General features: G+C 32.2%; 1 protein-coding gene and 1 pseudogene across 1 annotated transcript in view; one reads left to right on the top strand and one right to left on the bottom strand.

Moving 5' to 3' along the window:
- The window catches only part of Galntl6 (polypeptide N-acetylgalactosaminyltransferase like 6), a 1,116,183-nt gene that overhangs the window by 810,702 nt on the left and 284,355 nt on the right, over positions 1-21,126 (bottom strand). The gene's annotated exons all lie outside the window — the stretch shown is intronic.
- On the top strand, positions 2,267-3,017 carry LOC114085739 (calcyclin-binding protein pseudogene; annotated as a pseudogene).

A 21,126-nucleotide genomic window follows, 5' to 3' on the forward strand; every position in this document is an offset into this window, starting at 1 on the left:
TCCCTCAGCTTTTGTTCAAACATCTTAGCTTCACCCAGCTTCATTTTGTCATCTTTTTCATTTTTATTTACTTTTTCTTCGATGTTAACTGACATCTGATTAGCTTTAGGGTTTCAATTCTACCATCTTCTTTTGTTGAAAAACATACTGGCAGGCTTTTTGTCATTGTTTAGACAAATGACATTTTAAGTTGACAATGAGTCTAAAATTTTAAATTTAAGATTATCCTTGCTTATGCTCTTACTTACATCTATTGGGTTCAAACCAATTACACATTAGATCCCTAAAGTAATCAACTTCCTTAAAATAAAATATGGATCCAGCAACTCTTTTCTCTGCATTTGTAAGTATGCCATCTGACAAGTGAGGGATTGGGCACTCAGAACGTACATCACATTGTACTGTAAATGTTATTTTTATATTTTGCCTGCCTTCCTCAACAGATTGAGAGATTCTTGAAAGAAACACGTTCTGTATAATTTATCTCTGTTTCCCAGCAGCTAATAGAGCGCAGGCTTCAAATTGATGGAAAAATCTGAGGAGGAGGATGTGTTTTCGCTGACACTTTAGCACTTTCCAACCCAGATACATGGCAAATGCTTCTCTGCTCTCTCTGGTGTTTCACCCAGACCTGGTCTCAGCTGTAAGGTTTCAAAGTCACACTCTCTAGATCATTTTTCTTTGGTTCCCTAAAGCTAATTTAATTTACATAAGGGGCAAAGATTAATCAAATTAATGTTATGAATAGGTTTGTAATAAATGGTACCTAATTGATAGAAAATCCAGAGCAATTGCTGCACGTTTATCATTTCAGAAATTTAATAAAAGGTGACCAGTTTTCTTTTATATTTTTGAGAAGGCGTGTTTATGTTACTTTTTATTGTTAGTCCCTTTTACTCTTTTTTAAATATGGGGTGTTGTTGATATTTGATAGGAAACAAACCCATCAAATCTCTGCCAGGTCAATTAAAATCAGTTCATACTTTAATATTTTAAGTTCTTAGCTCTTGATTCAATTTCTTGCTCTTACTCATTAAATATTCAAGCTAATGAATAAATATAAAATGTGAACGCAGGCTTTTGACAGAGGATTAAAGAGTTAGACTGAGTACAGCAATTGAGAGCCTAAATTCTGTAGGCAGATTTTCTCAACTTGAATCCTGTACCTGCTACTTATTAATTGTGTGGTCTTGAGAATTTTTTTTAACCTCTCTTGGATTCAGTATTCTTACCTGAAAGGTGGAGAAAATAATGATAATTTGTCCAAGGGTTCTAATAGTTTAAATGAGTTGATATTTATAAAGTCATCAGAACAAATGTTACAAAGTAACTGTTAAAGCAGCATATCTTGTTTTATTAGGTGTTGATTGATTTTACTTTGTAGATATTGATTCTGTTTTACCTAAATTGAAGGTTTGTGGTCACTCTGCTTTGATCAAATCTATTGGTGCCATTTCCAATTGTTCACATGATTGCATTTTTCTGTCAACAAAGTATTTTTAATTACTATGTTCTTGTTTTATGAACTTTTGTACACATAAATATAATGAAAACTTAGACTTAATATAGCTAAAGATAAATTTATATGCACTGGAAAACCAATATACTCCATATGACTCACTATTGTGATACCATCTTTATTGCATTGATCTAGTACTGAGCCTGCATTATCTTTGAGATATATCTGCATAAATGTTCATTAAATAAAATAAACAAGACTTTGCAGAGTTCCTGGTATTATCTGTGAGACTGATTTAATTGTGTAGTAAATATCTGTGTAATTTAACAAAATACCTATATCTGTTCCCCAGTGTACTGTATTTTTCAAACTCATTTTTGCAAAATGGAGCCTAAAGATAAAATGTGACCTTTCTGATGACTTATTTTCCTGTGACATGTAGCTGTTGAAAAGCTAGGTAATTTTAGATATGGGAACAATCAAGGGTAAAGAAATAAAATCATTTTCTGAGATTACTCTTATTGTGACTTAACAAATTAATATAAAGCCTTTTGAAATTGTGAGTGCAGAAATTCGTACTAAGTATCTTCAGAGTACATACACTACAATTAACACTGCATTACCAGAGTTTATAATTTGGGTAGAAAGTACAATTAAAAAAAAAGAATTCTTAAATAATGTTAATAAGTGAACACCAAAGATATGTGAAAAGCCCCTCAATTGTCACTTTCAAAAGAACTCAACAGAGTGAAGAATTGGAGGAAGAGCATTCCAGGCAGAGAAAGCACACTGTAAACTTGGAACTACAGAATGATCTAGAAGAGGTAAAGGTGTTTCTGGAAAAGACCACTAGGAAAAGAGTATGTGATGCCCTTACAGCAGAAAAAAACAAGATTGAAACAGAAATAAAGAACAAGATGCAACAGAAATCACAGAAGAAACCAGAACTTCTTGACAATGAAAAGCCAGCTGCTGTGGTTGCTCCCATTACAACAGGATCTACCTTGAAAATCAGTAATTATGGATGGGATCAATCAGATAAGTTTGTGAATATCTATATCACTTTATGGGGAGTTCATCAAGTTCCTGCCGAGAATGTGCAGGTTCATTTCACAGAGAGGTCATTTGATCTTTTGGTAAAGAATCTAAATGGGAAGAGTTACTCCACAATTGTGAAGAATCTCTTGAAACCCATCTCTGTAGAAGGCACTTCAAAAAAACGTTAAGACCATTACAGTTCTCATCTTATGTAGAAAGAAAGCAGAAAACACACTGTGGGAGTACTTGACTCAGGTTGAAAAAGAATGCAAAGAGAAAGAAAAGCCTTCACATGACACCGAAACGGATCCTAGTGAGGGATTAATGAATGTTCTAAGGAAAATTTGTGAAGATGGAGATGATGATATGAAGCAAACTATTAATAAAGCCTGGGTGGAATCAAGAGAGAAGCAAGCGAAAGGAGATACAGAATTTTGAGATATTTAAGTCTTTTTGGTAACTGTGATGTGGAAATATGGATGTTTCCAATAAGGGAATGTTGGAGAGCTGCACATATAAATTTGACATAACTATTTACATAGTAAAGGCAGTAAATTCTACTTTACTGGATGATTTATTTAAATAAAATGTGCTTATTAAAAATGCATATGTATATATATACATATATTTATATAGTACAATATGAAAAATTTAAGGAAGCTCACTAGAAAAGGACAATGTTTGGGAGATGGAAGCAGAAGAATCACAAGTTCAAGTCCAGCCTCAAATACTTTGCAAGACCCTAAATAACTTAAACAGGACCCTGTCTCAAAATTTTAAAAACATTAAAAAGATTCGGGGATGTAGTTCAGTGGTAAATTGCCCCTGGATTCAACCTGTACCAAAAAAGTAAGAAAAAAAGGTAATTTAAGACAGTGCCATCATAGTAAAGAAATGTAACTTGTCTAAGTAAACAAAATGACAAATTGTTTTAAAAATTGAGTCTCAGAAATAGCTGTCGAAAAAATAGGTCTCAATATATTTATGGTGAAAATAGAGTAGTTGCTTCCTATGAGATGAACACAATCTAATTCTAAAATAACAGAATCTGATCCTATAAAGGAATATACTTTATGAAATTTTCAAATTTGACTGGAAGGGATGACATGCTCTTTTTCAGCTCATGAGAAGAAAGCCACACTACAGACTGCCCAACTCTTAGCATGCACTCTTGACAATTTCAAGTCTGAACAATGATATTCCACAAAAGATAATATAATTCTGGAATTGTGATTACCTTCATTGTATCTCACCTGAAGGTCTGCGAAGATGACACACCAGCTATTTTGCTCCCCTACCTGTGAGACATCATTCTATCTCTAACCTAATTGCAGCAAGCTGTGGGTTATTCAACAGTTTGTTTGAAATTTTAGAAATGTGTAAACACTTAAGTATTTGCCAAATTCTAGTAAGAGATTGACAATTGAATGATATATGCATTTTTTAAAAAGTTATGGCTTTTCTTCAAACAATAACATCAATAACAAAAATCCAAGTGTTTTAAATGTCTTTTTATAGTAAAAGAGGAACATTCTAAAGTCTTCAAGGGCATAACCAGTTAGCAATCACTAACTAAAAACAAAATTCAAGTCACCGTGTCTTGTCATATGTGTACATGTTTTTACCCAAAGTTGACTTTCAAAACTTCTTATATATCCTTTCTCTACCTGTTCAAAAAGTCTGAAAACACTAACACTAGCCTTCTTAATATATCAAAAATATATCAAGCTAGTTCTCACTAAACAACATTAAATTTTAAGTTTATTTGGTCTGTTATGTTTTTGTTTCAATTCAATGTTAATGATACTGACAATTCATATCTCTCTTCATTCACAGACAAGAGACTATTTAAAAATATATATGATAGAGAATAGCTTACAGTTCTGAGAATTTCATTCAATAACTTTATTAGAAGAAGAAATAATTTGTAAAATTGCTTTTTTATGAAAAAAAACAGAGGCAACTTAGATTAATTATAAAATAATGCAGGTAATTAGAAAGAAAGATAACATAATTTATAATGTAGGAAATCAGCCTATGTTAATTAATACAATTAGGCACAAAATTTGACTCTGAGATGGCTGGTAAAAAAAAAAAGAAAAAAAAAGAAAAGCATTAGACTAATGAACTTCAATAAAATGAAATGCAACTTCTAGGCAGGCAAAGTGGAATAATAAAATAACATATAACACCCAAAATATCAAGAATGATAAAGCATTCGGAAAGTGATGTGAATATTCTTGTGGGTCTATGTAATTCATAGTAATGTGAACAATATATCATTTGGCTTCATTTTACAAATCAAATATAAAGAGAACTGAATTGGAAAAGTCATAACTTTCTCAACCAGTCATAATTCAGTTCCTTTGGGAGGCTTCAGAATGGTTTATGCAGTTAAAGCAGATATTCTCAAATGCTCTTAGAATCTATCTCATCAACATAATATTGCAAAAAATATGTAATCATCTGTATCAGGATTCTGCAGCAGCTCCTGTGCTCATGGCAACACCCCCAAATCACTGCAGGTTGGCTTTTTCCCAGTTGCCAAGGCTTTCAGTAATCACTTCTCTGTACAAAATGCAGCTGGCTGGCTATTTGGTAGCCTAAAGAGAAACAATCCAATCCACTGCACAATCACTGGGCTTCCTAGTTTCTAAGGCATAGTGATTTCAAAGACCAGATCCTTTCATAACTTGCACCTGCCTCTTTGCTTTTGCAGCAGCACAAAGTTATCATCAATCCAAATGAGTAGATTCTCATTAAACTAGGAGGGAAATTTGGAGAAAGGGTTCAAGTTTCTGAGGACACAGTTGATCTAGCGCTCTCTTACCTACCTGACATCTATATGATTATACTTTTGTATGTACATGTGATTTAATTCTATTTGATGAATCTTTACTAAGAGGGATGCATGTGCCATTTATTCTATAAATCCTCTTACTTCAGGCCCACTGAATTTTATTCTTCTGATTTCTTCCCTAAATATAGATCATTGTAAGGCTCGGGGAAAACACCTGTAAAGGAAATTTCAGTCAATTTTTCTGACATTTGAGGAGAGGCAGAAGAAGCCTTTGAAATAGTTCAATATTATGTACCTTTGTGATATTAAATTTACATACAGAATTGTTCATAGGGTTCTTAAATAAAATTCCCCTGCATTTATTTAGAGTGTAAAGTGTGGTCCACAGATTCAAAATAGAATTAAAAAGTAAAATTATTATTTTTTCTCTGAGTCAATTTCTTCCTTTTACAAAGCTATAAAGAAAAAATATAAATGCAGATCTCATAAACTGTTGTAAGAATTATTCCTAATATGTGTCAGTAATGAAAATAGTAGAATTCACAAATGATATATATGAAATATCGCTTCCCATTTCAACTCCCTGGGATTTAAGTCTACAAGCTCTCTGTGAATGAGAATATAAATGGATCAAATGAAGACTGCTGCTAACCATTCATAGTAAAATCTCATGACTATGAAAATGGCAAAGGTTGGAGTTAGTCAACCCCGAAAGAAAACAAAGTCAATTTTATGGCTAATGGGAAAAGTAAGAATAAAATAAACTTCATTTTTCATGGAAAGTTTATTTACTTTTGATTGCTTGAGGGGGGTCTTTGTTGATTTGTATACTAGAAACTGTACTATTTCTCATTTCATGATTGGTAATTTTAATAAGTATATTAATTAGTAGAAATGACTAAAACTATGAAAAGGTTTTTACTCATTTTATAATCTTTTACCTTATATAATGTATGTATACAGAACTATACATAATAATTATGTTCAAATATTCCTTATGATCATAATATTTATCTATAATTATAAAATAATATGCAAACTCAATATTTTAAATAATTAACAGGCATATTACCATTAAAATATTAGGTAATAATGATGGATCTTTGGGGAATAAAAATATTTTAATAATTTTCTGCACTTTAGATCGCTTTCAAGGTCTTAGAGAAAATAAATATTGTTATAAACTTGTGAGGTTGGAGGGAATCACTGAGAATATATAGATCCCATTGAATTATTTTTGCATATGAGGAAACTAATGCCCAAAATGTTTTAAGAAATTGAGTACCATATATAGCCAATAAGTGGCTGATATGTAAGAACATAGGAACAAAAATAATTGCATCCTTTTCTCTTTTAATACATTTTATTTTTATTGACACATAGTAATTGCATGCATTTATAGGCTATTTATAGGGCATAGTATGACATTTCAATACATACACACAACATTTAATTATCAGGTAAGGGTAATGGCATACATATCCTATAATACATTCATCATTTCTCAAAATCCTCTCTGTAGCTCTTTTGAAATAGTCACTTACTTATTGTCAACCATAGTTATCCTATTGTGCTTTAGGACAACAAATATTAGTCTTCCTATCCAACTGCATTCCCATCAAGTTAGCCTTCCTCTCTCTTCCCACCCAACCTCACAAGGTTCCCAGAATGCAGTAATCACTAAAGTACTTTCTACTTTGATGTCCATGCTTTTGCTTCTACATACAAGTGAGAACATGAAGTATTTATCTTTCTGTGCTTGGCTTATTTCACTCAACATAATATGCTATGTTTACACCCATGTAGCTGCAGATATCAGAACTGTGTTTCTTTATGATGAATCATATTCCATTTTCTTTATCCTTTAATTTGTTGATGAATTCCTCAGTTGGCTTCACATTTGGGCTACTGGGAATAGTGCTGTAATAATGTATGAGTAAAAATTTCTCTTGGACGTACTGATTTCAATTCTTTTGGACATACAGTTATTATTGGCATATCTGCATTATATGGTAATGCTGCTTTTAGTTTTTGTTTTGTTTTGTTTTTCCCCAGAAACCTCCATATTTTTTCCATAATGGCTGTGCTACTTTACATTTCTGCCTACTATGATGATTGCCTCTTTTATTCCACATCCTCACCAGCATGTTATGTATTATATTTTAATAGTAACCATTCTAACAGGAGTTGATTCTAACTGAGCTCACTGTGATTATGATTTGCATTTCCCTGCTGATTATTGATGTTAAGCATGTTTTTATATATTTGTTGGTTTTTTTTTTTTTTGTATATCCTCTTTTGAGAAATGTCTATCCAGGTCATTTACCCATTTTTAAATGAGATTATTTGGGGTTTTTGCTGTTGAATTGTTTGAGTTCCCTATGTATTCTGCAAATTAATCCCTTGTTGGATGAATAGTTTGCAAATATTTTCTTGCATTCTGTACATTGTCTCTTTGCTTTGTTAATTGTTTCCTTTGCTGTAGGAAACAGTTTAATGTAACCTTATCAAATTTGCCAATTTTAATTTTGTTTCTTGTGTTTTGGGGGTGGTATAAAAAATTGTCCAGACCGGTGATCAAAAATATTTGCCCTATGATTTCTTCCAGTAGTTTCATACTCTTAGGTTTTACTTTTAACTTTTTAATTCACTTTTGAGTTAAATTTTGTCTATGGTTAGAGATAGGGGTCTCCTTTGTTTCTTCTGCATATGGATACCCAATTTTTCTAGGACTACTTACTGAAGAGATTTTCTCCAACATTTGTTCTTTGCTGGAAACTAACTGACTATAAATATGTGGATTCATTTCTGGGTTCTCTATTCTGTTCCTGTGGTCTATGTGTCTGTTTTTATCCCAGTACCATGCTGTTTTGTGTTCTGTAACCTCAGAGTAGTGTTCTTGTGGCTTTGGCTCTAATCAAGGGTCTTAGGATTCTTCTGCTTCTAGGCTGCAGCTTTTTTACAGTGGGTTTGCCAGTAGTTCTGCACCCAGCTGCAGGTATAGGGTGTCTGTGAGTTTCTATAGATTGTGTAGAGGAATAGGACACCCCAGTGTCCTCAAAAAAGGTTCAGCACAGAGGGCTTATCAGTGTCTGGAGGCTGTGTTTCATGAACTGTCTCAGGGAAGACCTATTTAGGGTAGTTTGCCCAGATCCCGAGGTGGGTAAAGAAGCCACCTGATTATTTTCTGGTGAGCAAAGCGTGTTTTCTTTATGCAATTGAAAGAAGTTTTTAATGTGATATATATATTTGGACCAATTTTACAAGGTGCTGTATCCAGTCTGAAATGTCAAATATTTCCAAGTTAATCAGTTAAAAAGGAAGTAAAATCCATTAACTTAAATGATGTGAGGTCTGTTTAAATTATAAAATGAGAAACTAAACTGTAAAATTTATCTTACAATCAGTGTTCAATAAAATGTTATTTAATTGAAATTTCTGTATGCCTCTGGGTACAGAATATATAGGCAAATATTAGGCACTTAAATTCTTTCCTATATGAAGGTAGAGAGTAGCCATTATAAGGTCCTCAACACATCTGAGGTTGCTTTCTTATTTTTAAAATAGGAATTGGTATGGCTGTCTTTTAAAATTTTTTCAACTTTTTTTTTAAAGAAAAGCGGAGTTAGTAGCAAACTTACAAAATTAAGATGAGTGTTTGAATATTTAAAATGTATATAGTTTAAATATGAAAGACAAGCAATAGTTTAAACATGGATGTTTGCGGGTACATGAGAGAATGAGAGATGGAGAATATACATCAGGATGTATTTCTGTTTAATCATACGATTTAATATAATTTCAATGTCTTTTTAATTTTGTTCTAATTAGTTATTCATAACAGTGTAATGCATTTTGACACATCATACATAAATACAGTATAACTTCTCATTCTTCTGGTTGTGCATGATGTAGAATCATACCAATCATGTAATCATATATGTACATAGGGTAACAATGTATGATTCTTTCTTTTATCCTTCCTACCCACATACCCCTCCCCTCCCCTCATTCCCCTATGCCTATTCCAAAGTACCTCCATTTTTTTCCTAGCCACCTCCAACCCCACTGTGAATTAGCATATGCATATCAGAGAAACATCCAGTCTTTGGTGTTTTGGAATTGGCTTATTTCACTTATCATGATATTCTCTAGCTCCATCCATTTACCTGCAAAATGCTATAATTTCATTCTTCTTTAAGGCTGAGTAATATTCCACTGTGTATATATAACACATTTTCTTTTTCCATTCATCTGTTTAAGGGCATCTAGGTTGGTTCCATAGTTTGGCTATTGTGAATTGAGCTATCATAAACATTAATGTGGCTGTGTCACTGTAGTATGCTGATGTTAAGTTCTTTCGGTATGAACCAAGAAGTGGGATAGCTGGGTCAATAGTGGTTCCATTCCAAATTTTCTGAAGAATCTTCTTACTCCTTACATAATGGTTTTACCAATTTGCATTTCTACCAGCAATATATGAGTGTATCTTTTTCCCCACATCCTCGCCAATATTTATTGTTGCTTGTATTCTTGATGAATGTCATTCTGATTGGAGTGAGATGAAATCTTACAGTAGTTTTGATTTCCATTTTCTATTTGCCAGAGATGTTGAATATTTTTTTCATATATTTGCTGATCAATTGCATTTCTTCTGTGAAGTGTCCAGTTCCTTAGCCCATTTATTGATTGGGTTTTTTGGTGTTGAGTTTTATGCTCTGGGGTGCATGTGGTAAAGATTTTCACCCATTTTGTAGGCTCTCTCTTCCTGATATTAATTGTTTCTTTGCTGAGAAGAAGCTTTTTAGTTTGAATCCACCCTATTTATTGATTCTTTGTTTTTAATTAGTTGCTCAAGATTTTACTTCTCGTACTTTAGGACTCTTGTTAAGGAAGTCAGTTCCTAAGTTGACATGGTGAAGATCAGGACCTGCTTTTTCTTCTATTAGATGCAGGGTTTCTGTTCTAGTGCCTAGACTTTGATCCATTTTGAGTTGTTTTGTGCAGGGTGAGAGACAGGGGTATAATTTCATTTTGGTACATATGGGTCTCCAGTTTTTCCAGTACCATTTGTTGAAGAGGTTATTTTTCTCCAATGAATGTTTTTGGCCCCTTTGTCTAGTATTAGATAACCATATTTATGTGGGTTTGTCTCTGTGTCTTCTATTCTGTACCATTGGTTTTCTTGCCAATACCGGGCCATTTTTATTACTATGGCTCTGTACTATAGTTTAAGTTCTGCTATTGTGATGCCTCCTTTTTCATTCTTCTTGCTGTTGATTTTTTTTGGCTATTCTGGGTCTCTTATTTTTACAAATAAATTTCATGATTGATTTTTCTATTTCTATAAAAAATGTCATTAGGCTTTTAATAGGAATTGCATTAAATCTGTAGAACACTTTTGGTAATATGACCATTTTGACAATGTTAATTCTGCCTATCCAAAAGCATGGGAGAGCTTTCCATCTTCTAAAGTCTTCTTCAATTTCTTTCATTAGTGTTCTGTACATTTTATTGTAGAGGTCTTTCACCTCTTTTGTCAGATTGGTTTATACGTTTTTTTTGTTGTTGTTGTTTTGTTTTTGAGACTATTGTGAATGAGGTAGTTTTTCTAATTGATCTTTCAGTGGATTTATCACTGATGTATAGGAATACACTTGATATCTGGGTGTTGATTTTATATACTGCCACTTTTCTGTTCATTTATTAGTTGTAGAGTTTTCCAGTAATTTTTTTGGATCTTCTAAATATAGAACCACTTCATTGGCAAATAGTGATAGTTTGAGTTTTTCTTGTCCTATTTATATCCCTTTAATTTTTGCATCTGTCTAATTGCTCTGGCTAGAGTTTCCAGAAGTATGTTGAATAGAAGTGGTGATAGAGGACATCCTTAAACTCAATGGAAAGTATCACTGATAGACTAGACCACTTGGAAGAAAGAATCTCAGGCCACAAAGACAAAATATATAATTTTGAAAATAAAATTGAACATGCAGAGAAGCTGGTAAGAGACAGTGAACAGAGATTCCAAGAACTATTGGATAATATGAAAAGACCAAATTTATGATTTATTGGAATAGATGAAGGCACAGAGACACAAACCAAAGGAATGCACAACATTTTCAATGAAATAATATCAGAGAGTTTCCCAAAACTAAAGAATGAAATGGAACATCAAATATGAGAGGCTTATAGAACCCCAAATGTACAGAATTACAACAGACTCACACCAAGGCACATTATAATGAAAAATTTGACCATACAAAATAAGTAGAGAATTTTAAATGCTGCCAGGGAAAAACAAGAGGTAACATTTAGAGGGAGACCAATCTAGATCACAGCTGATCTCTCAACCCAGACCCTCAAAGCTAGGGGGTCCTAGAACTACATCTACCAATCTCTGAGAGAAAATGGATGCCAACTAATAATTTTATATCCAGAAAAATTAAGCTTCATATTTGAAGATGAAATAAAAACCTTTCATGATAAACAAAAGTTAAAAAAATTCAGAACTAGAAAGCCTGCACTGCCAACATTTTCAGTAAAATATCCCATGAGGAGGAATAGGAAAAAAAAAAAGTGAAAACCAGCAAAGGGAGGTACTACACTAAAGACAATCAAAGTAGAAATAAAGTCAAGTTGATTTCATAAATAAGCCAAAATGAATAGGATTACAAATCACATCTCAATAATAACCCTGAATGTTAATGGCCTAAACTCATCAATCAAAAGACATAGACTGGCAGATTGGATTAAAAAACAAGACCCAACAATATGCTGTCTCCAAGAGACTCACCTCACAGACTGAATGTGAAAGGTTGGGAAAAAAATATATCACTCACATGGATTGTGTAAACTAGCAGGGATTTCCATACACATATCAGATAAAGTGAATTTCAAGCCTAAGTTAGAAGAGACAAAGGAGGACATTTCACACTGCTTAAGGGAATTATACATCAACAAGACATAACAATCATAAATATTTATGCCTCAAACAGTGGAGCATCTAGATACATCAAAGAAAACTTTCTCAATTTTAAGAATCAAATAGACCACAACATAATAATACTGGGTGATTTTAACACAGCTCTCTCACTAGTGTATAGGTCTTCCAAACAAAATCTAAAGAAAGAAACTATAGAACTCAATAATACAATCAATAATTTGGAATATATATATATATATATATATATATAGAGAGAGAGAGAGAGAGAGAGAGAGAGAGAGAGAGAGAATATATATATATATATATGTATATATATATATATATATAGAGAGAGAGAGAGAGAGAGAGAGAATATATATATATATATATATAGAGAGAGAGAGAGAGAGAGAGATCTATATCTATCTATCTATATATCTATATATCTATATATAGATATATATATAGAGAGAGAGAGAGAGAGAATATTTTATCCATCAATGAACAAATACATTTTCTTCTCAGAAGCATATGGATCCTTCTCTAAAATAGACCATATCTTATGACACAAAACAACTCTTAGCAAATACAAAAAAATAGAGATATTACGCTACATTCTAACATATCGTAATGGAATGAAAATAGAAACCAATGATAAAATAAAAAATAAGCTACTCCAATACCTGGAGACTAAATAATATGCTATTTAATGAATAATGGATAGCAGAAGATATCAGGGAAGAGAATTAAAAAATTCTTAGAGGTAAAAGAGAACAACGATACAACATATCAAAATTTCTGGGATACTATGAAGGCAGTGCTAAGAGGAAAGTTCATTTCATTAAGCTCATTTATTAAATAAAGAATAAAAAGTCAAAAAATAAATCACCTAATATTGTATCTCAAAGCCCTAGAAAAAGAAGAACAAATCAACACCAAAAGTAGTAGAAGACAGGAAATAATTAAAATCAGATCAGAAATTAATGAAATTGAAATAAACAAAAGACAATTTAAAAACTGACAAAACAAGAAGTTGGTTCTTTGGAACAATAAATAAAATTGATAAACCCATAGCCATGCTAGCCATGAGAAAGCGAGAGAAAACTCAGATTACTATGATTCATGATGAAAAAGGAAATATCACAATAGACACTATTGAAATGCAGAAAATAATTAGAAACTATTTTGAAACTTTATACTCCAATAAGACAGAAAATCTCAAAGATACTGACAAATTTCTTGGTACATATGGTCTACCCAAACTGAATCAGGAGGATATACAAATTTAAATAGATTAATTTCAATGAAATAGAAGACGTTATCAAAAGCCTACCAATTGAGAAAACTCTAGGACCAGGCGGATTCTCAGCTGAGTTCTAGAAGACCTTCAAAGAAGAATTAACACCAATATTCCTCAAATTATTTCATGAAGTAGAAAAGGAGGGAACTTTTCTAAACTCATGCTATGAAGCTAGTATCATTCTGATATCAAAACCCGAAAGAGACACATTAAGAAAACTTTAGAACAATATTCCTGATGAAAATAGATGCAAAAATTCTCAATAAAATTCTGCAAATTGCATACAAAAACATATTAAAAAGATAGTGTACCACAATCAAGTGGGGTTTATCCCAGGGATGCAAAGTTGTTTCAATATATGAAATCAATAAATGTAATTCATCATCACATCAATAGACTTAAAGACAAGAATCACATGATCGTCTCAATAGATGCAGAAAAAGCATTTGACAAAATACAGCACCACTTCATGTTTAAAACACTAGAAAAACTAGGGTTAGTAGGAACATACCTCAATATTTTAAAGCTATCTATGATAAGCCTAAGGCCAACATCATTCTAAATGGAGAAAAATTGAATGCATTCCTTTTCAATGACTTTTTTTATATAAAAGCTGCACATCTAACAATATTTGCTTGTCCTATAGGATCCTCACTGAATAAGAAAAGCATTATTAACCTTTTGGTCAATTTGTCCATATACCTAATCACTCAATTCACTTCTCATTTTTACTTTTATTTGGCTATATTACCTCAAAAATAGAGCAACCCTTATTATCACACACAGGACTTCTGCTCTGCAATAGCAATTACTACCTTCCTATCCTTCTTGGATAAACACTTTCAATACCTTTGATGCTACACCAGAAGTCTTGAGGAGATAGTAAAGGCTTAGATCAGTTTTAAGGGTTATTCAAATCAAGGATAAGTTAAAGGACTATTCTAATCAAGGATAATTTATTATTCTATTGTTAACAACAACTTCTATTACTGTTTATTATTCATATATATATTCCTATATTATTCTCAATAAAAGAGGAAAATACTGTTAATAACTTGATTTCAGATATAAGAAAACTAACATTTAGAAAGGTTAGATTCATCTTACAAAGTCACACAGCAAAATGTCAGGATTAGAAATCAGGTTGTCTTATTATATAGTTACTAATATGGCATTATGTAAAAATGTGGATGTGTAACCGATGTGATTCTGCAATCTGTATTTGGGGTAAAAATGGGAGTTCATGACCCACTTGAATCTAATGTATGAAATATGATATGTCAAGAGTTTTGTAATGTTTTGAACAACCAATAAAAAAAAAAAAAGAAATCAGGTTGTCTGGCTCTAGAGGTCGTTTTATTACCCAATTGCCTACATAACAGGCCAAAGGGAATCCCTCTCCTGAAAAAAATAATATTTTAATTCTCATTTTAGTACATTTTCTTATCCTTCTCCTAAATTGCCACCTCTTACTTTTTAATTATATAAATCTTTATACAATTTTTTTTCAGTTGAGGTGTTTTTTTCCCCTCCCTTTTTGATCCCCTGCTGTACTGTGCACATCTAGGGGAAGGCTCCAAAGATGATTCATTGGAAAAGGAGAATAAGGCATTGGAAGGTCTAATTATATTAAATTTCCTTTGGTCCTTTAAAATATTATTTTACCACAAAGTAAAAGCAAATCCATGTACTATTAAAATATGGTTGAATGTATAGGTATTCAGGGTGCTTGATCAAATTTGAACTTTCTCACATATTAATTATTATTATGTATTTACTATTTTGTGATCGCTTATTTGTACTCCAATTTGCTTCTTGAGTTCAGAAATTGTGATTTTTAGTTTCTTTTTAAATTACCTGTGCCATTAGAGCGACTTTATATGAGTAACCCATTGTCTAAGAAAAACTTGATATTTTCAAAATCTATGTCAGAAAATGTCTACACATGCAAAATTGTGAAATAATTGCAAAAGTCAGTTGAAGCACAGAAGGATGATAGCTATAAATTGGTGGGAGTTTGTTGACCCTAATTTACAGAATAATTTGTAATTGATTTAATTTGAACTCAAGGGCAAAGGTTGTATAACAGTTCTTCCTCCCTTCCCCCTTCAAAGTACAGAGTTAAGTGTGCAGATTCTGGATGGGTCATCAGTGACATGAGGATGAATCTAGACCAGTACCCAGGCTGGGCACATTGTGACTTTAAGGCACCTTGGTGTTCTGTTCAAATGATATTTTTGTTTTCAAGAATACACAATTGCCTCAAAGTTTTCTAAACATAAAATCAATGGGTTTAAAAATAAAAGCAAATTTATAAGTAAGTAAGCTACAACTTTCCTAGGGTCAAGTAAGAATACACTATGAGTGAATCTGCACATCATGAACAACCACAAGAATGGGATCCTAATTAGAATAAGTTCTACTCCAGGTATGTAAAATATGTCAACATATACTCTATTGTCATGTATATCTTAAAAGAAAAAATTAAAAAAATAAGTAAGCTGTAAGTGCAGTTGAAAATATTTGTGAATTAGGTTATTAAACCCCTCCAACATCCATGTTTTCTTCTCAGAATGGCATGCACTTAGAAGTCTGCTGTGAAGCAGTGGATGGTAAAATTGGAAAAGTCCACAGAGTTCAAATGACAGATAACCTCAGTCTTTGCTAAACGTCTAGGCACACACTTGGACTACATTTCTGAGTCCTCTTTGTGATTAGGTGTGGTCTTTTCTGAACACAGAAGAAGAGCAAATGTGAACCTCAAGCATGCTGTGCATGTGATTCCCCCCTCCTCATCTTGTTACCTAGTCACAACGAGAAGATTCAACGCTGAGAAGATGAAAGAGATGTTTGTACTATATGATGTTTTGAGAATATTTGTAGGAATATCTATGATCTGCTTTATGAGTCAAAAATAAATTTTACTGTATATTTCACTCACATATGGGTAATATTCACTAGTTTATCTTGGCTAATATAGCTAGTCAATCTTGGACTATTCACTCTAACCCCATACTCCAAATTACAACTTTTCTTAAAAATATCATATATTTAAAATTTAGCATGCCCAAATTCCAATTCATCCTAACTTAGAAAGCCCCTTTTCAATAATGAATGTCTTATAAGTGGTGAAGCATCAGTACCTAGTAGAAGACTTGACAGCAGGACATGCTTTGACGACTTTTCCTCATTCATTGTAGATGCTCAATGAATGTGTTGAATTGACAACGAGTAATCTATTTACTACTCCAAGTCCCAATCATCTAATTTTCTACATAAATGGGACAGCTTGAAATGTGCAACTGTGTAAGTGGCTTTATACTAAAGAACAAAAATCCAATTCTATGGAGTCTCTCTAAATAAATCATAAATCATGACCTCATTATCTTCCTCAATTCCCAAGTTATCTTCATAGTTTTAGGAAAAAAAACTGGAGTTCAGGTTGTCTTGTCTATTGGGTATATTGCTGTGTTAAACTGGCAATCTAGTGGACAGCTCAGAACTGCTGAAAATGTTAAGGGGAAATGCACATTAATGTGCTTTCTCCTATTTTCTTAGTTCATCATTCACTTGAACATGCATTTCTCAATTAAGTCATTCATTTGCAATTTTCTGTGGGAAATCATGTAAGCAGTTTCTATCATGCGTTTATAAGAGAGGTGAATTGAGGCATACACTAAGTAGATACTGCCATCTCAATGCTTTTAAATGAAGTCAGTTATATTTTAGAGCTGCTGACATGATATTTGAAATTTAATTAAGAATAAATTCAGAATACAGAAGATCTCTAAAGGGTCAGATGGAAAAATCACAAGTGATAGGTTTATAAAAGTAGGCTTTTTATTGCTTTTTTTTTCCCCCTTTGGGTATAGGGGATTGAACTCAGGGGCACTCAATCACTGAGCCACATTTCCAGCCCTATTTTTTTTATTTCATATTTAGAGACAAAGTTTCACTGAGTTGAGTTGCTTACTGCCTCATTCTTGCTGAGTGTGGCTTTGAAATTGAGATCCTCCTGCCTCAGCCTCCTGAGCTGCTGGGAATACAGGCACTTGCCATGGCACCCAGCTAGGCTTTTCTGTTATAGCCCCAAACAGAAACTTTTTTGGAGATTCAGCTTCCTTAACTCACTTTGTCCTATTGTCCCAATTTAGAGCATCTATAAAAACTTAAATATAGTAAAAAAATACATGGCATAATTGTATAACATATAATATAAATATATAAGTATATAATTATATTATAATAATATTAATACATAATAATACATATATATATGAGCTCTAGATTATTATACACAACCTATCTTAAGATGCCTGTGTCAAATTTGTTGAAATATTTGCAGAATTAAAACTATGGAATTTAATCAATCAAATACTGCATACATAATCATACTAAAAGTTTTAAATATAATTTACCTACAGAATATGGCTTATATGCAGTAAAAGGATCAATATGGCCTTTTGCCTTGTGAATAAGACAAATTCACCATAAAATAATAAATTGTATTTTAGCAAGTGGTAAGGGAGGAAGGAAAAATCATGCATATAGTGACAGGCATGTACATGCATGCATGCATTCAACCCACTACACAAATTAAAGGTCTCTGAAATTAACAACAAAAACAACAACAAAATCCACCTATTGAGGAAATGAGAATGAGCCTAAACTAAACATTGGTGCAAATACTTTGGCAGGGATGATGATTTTGGTGGTAGAAACAAAACTTATTAATCATTTTGAAAATTAAAAAAGATCATATTCAAAAAAATCCAAAAAATATATGACAATGATATGATTGAATGAAAAGTTTTAAAAGTCCTTTTCAGCAATGAAGAGGAAATCCTATCTCAGTCAAGGCAATGAGATATCACCATGTGGTATTACACAGACTGTCAGGAATAAAGAAAATCCTGGCTATCTCAAAATTTCAAACTTAATGAAGAAACTGTTTGTTTGTTTGTTTTTCTATAACCAGATGGGCCATGTTAATCTTCTATGCATTTGGATCAAAATAAAATATCTGTTCTAAGATTTTGGGGTTTTTCACTTAAAAGCATCTTTTTGTTTTCCTTTTTCTGTACCTCACAAAATAAATGTTTTCAATAATTAATACTCCAAAGAATAATACAAACTATTTTATAAGAGATTTGTTCTATAAAACAGGCTCCATTGACTCTGTGCCATAAGATAAATGATACTTATCCCTCAATCTTAATACCTGATGTTGATTTTCCACAGCTGACCTGTTAAGCAAGCATAAATCCAAGCATCTAGGGAATACAGTTAACTGTTAACTGTGTTAACCAGCGCTCTAGAAAGACATCAGGAGGACAAACTGCAGCCCCAAGGAATTTACCATCTCCTCTGGAAGCCATATAGCAAAATGAAATAAATTCACTAAATTTGAAAACAAACTAAAGTAAACCCAAATTCCTAGGATAAAACCCAAACAAACAAACAAACAAACAAACAAAAAACAACGAAGGAGTCTTAAGCACTCTCAGTCAGCAAAATGCTAAAGATTAGGGGAGAGGAGTAGACCAGATATTTTGTATGAATAAAGGAAGGGAGTGGAAGCCACAAAGATGAAGAAACCTGGCGGACCGTGGCATATAAAGTGTATATACCTTTGTGGTCCCAATACCCAGCTGAACAGGTGACTCAAGGCATTCTGATAGGGAACTTTTAGCATCAACAGATGGGCTGTGCCCAGTGAGATGGAGTAAGTGTAATAGTAAGACTATTTGACTTAAGTAGTAAAGAGCTTAATGAGATTAACTAATACAACTTACTGATAACTGAGGAATTTTGGAATAAAGTAATACCTGCCTTTACTGAATGACCATTATTTACCGGAAACCAGCTCAGACTTGGACTCAGAGATGCTACAAGGAAAGTGCTGGAAGAATTGGAAGCTATGGAGAAGAAATTGATATCCATAAATGGAAGTGAGTATAAGTAACTGATACCAAGAAGCCTGACAGATTCCTTGAGATGAGGTTCTGGATCTTTGAAGAAGTCTTATTTGAAGGCAAAATAATAATTGAATCCATGAGGGCAGATGTGTCATCCCAGACCAACAGCAAGGGCTGAAATAAATGTAATGTAATATTGGACCTCTGTAAAATTTCTTTTGGATTAGTTGACCTCATATTTGAATAAAATAGGCACTTTCTCTTACTTGATAAACTAAAATCATAAACTAACGAAGACACTGAACTATTTTAAACCATTTTTTAAAAGACAAAAAAAATTCTTGCTATAATATTAAAAAATATATTGGGAATGACATGGTTAAATGAGGAGGAAAGAACTGTTTTAAACAAAATGAATCAAAAGTAACTATTAGTTCTTTTACTTTAAATGTGACTCTCGTCTTCTATATCAATCAACTGAGACTTTAAATATGATTGGAACAATTTTTCAGTTAAAGAAAGGGTTTCCTTTTTTTGTTTTAAAATGATGCCCCAGTACTTAGATATTATCATCATAAAATTTAAATCTTCTTTGATAAATGCACAAAGGTAAAAATGTTTGTTTCTATAGTGAATTAAAACACTTGATAGAAATGACAATCTACTCATCTCCAAGATCCTAAAATAAAATAAGCAATCTTGTTTTAACTTTAAATATTAAATAAAGTATACCTACAGGAGTTGATAGACAGTATATAAATGCTGGCAAATAGTGGCAGAATATTTACTTATGCTACATTTATGACAAATATGTAATAAAGCATCTCTTTACAGAGTTCTATGTTGCTAATAGTTTTCTAAACTTAATTATCTTTCTATTTGAGAATTATTTGTTTTAAGCAAGGAAAACTAAAAGAACTTATTACATATTTTCACTTTCTCTTCTATTAAGCTGCAGAGATTTTTCACATTAATAATGCTATATGATTACATTTATTTTAAAAACCTAACCATTTCTAAGAAAATATAGCATGGTTTACATTTATCTTGCCAATTCAGGTGCAAAAATAACAGGTTGTCAATTTTACATGTTAACTTTTAAAATATTTTCTGTAAAGTTACTTTTGGTCATTTTAAAACTACTACAGAGAGGAAATTTTTTTATTAGAAACCAATGTGTCATGGATGCTATCTATCTCTTTGCATAATTTCTTTTTATGTAGTTAGCAGTTAGAATTATTTTGACAATTTTATCAATAAAACCATTATGGAAAATGTAAGCATTTTAATTCATCTTATTTGAAATCAGGAAACTAAGAAATGACTCATGGCCTAAATCCTGGCATAAAATAATCACTTTAAATGTAAATTATAGATAAAGGATTCTATATTCCTAAGCCTCATTTGAATTGTTCTATTCTCTCACTACTTAGTCATATTCATTTATTTTGTAAAATTTGGGTTTTTTTTCAAAACTATATACTATATGTGGCTATTAACCTTATGTATCAAACTCAAGACACACGGTATCCAAATTGAGCATTAATATCACTGTTATCAATCATTATTGCTTTATAGCTTGATCAATTCTCCCTATTACTTCCTTCTGGAAACCATCTTAAATGTATAGTGGATTATGAAATGTTTATTCCCTAATCTCTTATGTATTTTCCATTTCTTAATATA

This window comes from Marmota flaviventris, chromosome 3, assembly GCF_047511675.1.
Source record: "Marmota flaviventris isolate mMarFla1 chromosome 3, mMarFla1.hap1, whole genome shotgun sequence".
NCBI classification, from domain to species: domain Eukaryota; kingdom Metazoa; phylum Chordata; class Mammalia; order Rodentia; family Sciuridae; genus Marmota; species Marmota flaviventris.